Here is a 925-nt window from a genome sequence, read left to right as displayed (position 1 = left end):
AAGGGCACAGTCTCTGTCACCAGATAAGAAAGTTGTGTGATGGCAAAGATCTAAGTAATGCAATAAAAATAAAGTGTAGCTAGTATACACGGAAAGGCTTTCACATTACATGAGGCACAGCTTGGACAGACAGAGACTTGGAGAGGAGCTCAATGTCCTGGAATAAAGCAAAATACACTGAAAGTTCATAGTAAATACCCGCATCAGTAGGTATTTATTCATTTGTGCTTCGCCATGTCACGACATACAGTACAAGACACTGCTGCTCTGCCTTCGGACGGACGGACGGACGTCGCTGCGCTCCCTTGCAGCCCCAGGCTGTCCATTGGTCGAGCGCCGGCCGGTGGTCCCGGGCGCCGCGGGGAGGGAAGGGGGCTCCCGGAGGGGCACGCAGCCTGCTGGCGACAGTCCTGGCAGCAGCCCACCAGCTCTCCTGGGCCTTGGCGCTCCCAACAGCGGCGTCCGCCTGGCGCGTCCGCGGGCGCCCCGCGACGCCCCTCGCCTGCAGGCCGCCGCGCAGGGAGGCCCTGGCCGCCCGGCCGGGACCCCCCCGCCACGCGCCCCTCGCCCTTCTCCCTCCGCCCTGCCGGGCTGCGGGGAGCAGACAGCCCCCGAGCTCCTGCAGCCAGCTTTTAAGGCACAACGTGGGTTGCTATGTGTGCTTTATTATTATTATTATTATTACTTATTATTATTTTTTTACCCTGTGTAGACACGTGGGTTTTTTTCTTTTTTCCTTCCCTTCGCCCTTCTCCTTATAAAACCCACCAAGTTTTTCAGCTTATTCGTGTGTCATCCCTAAGGCACAAACCTTTGAATACTAGTACAGCTGCCTGGCTTCTGCTACCGGTCGTTCACTGTTCCGAAGGAAAACAAAAGAGGACAGCGAGGAAGAAGAGCCCCCGCGGCGCGGCACGGCGCGGCC

This window comes from Rhea americana, unplaced genomic scaffold (genome assembly GCF_003343005.1).
Source record: "Rhea americana isolate MKP2758 unplaced genomic scaffold, rheAme1 scaffold_20, whole genome shotgun sequence".
Classification (NCBI taxonomy): domain Eukaryota; kingdom Metazoa; phylum Chordata; class Aves; order Rheiformes; family Rheidae; genus Rhea; species Rhea americana.
This window is presented reverse-complemented; position numbering follows the sequence as displayed.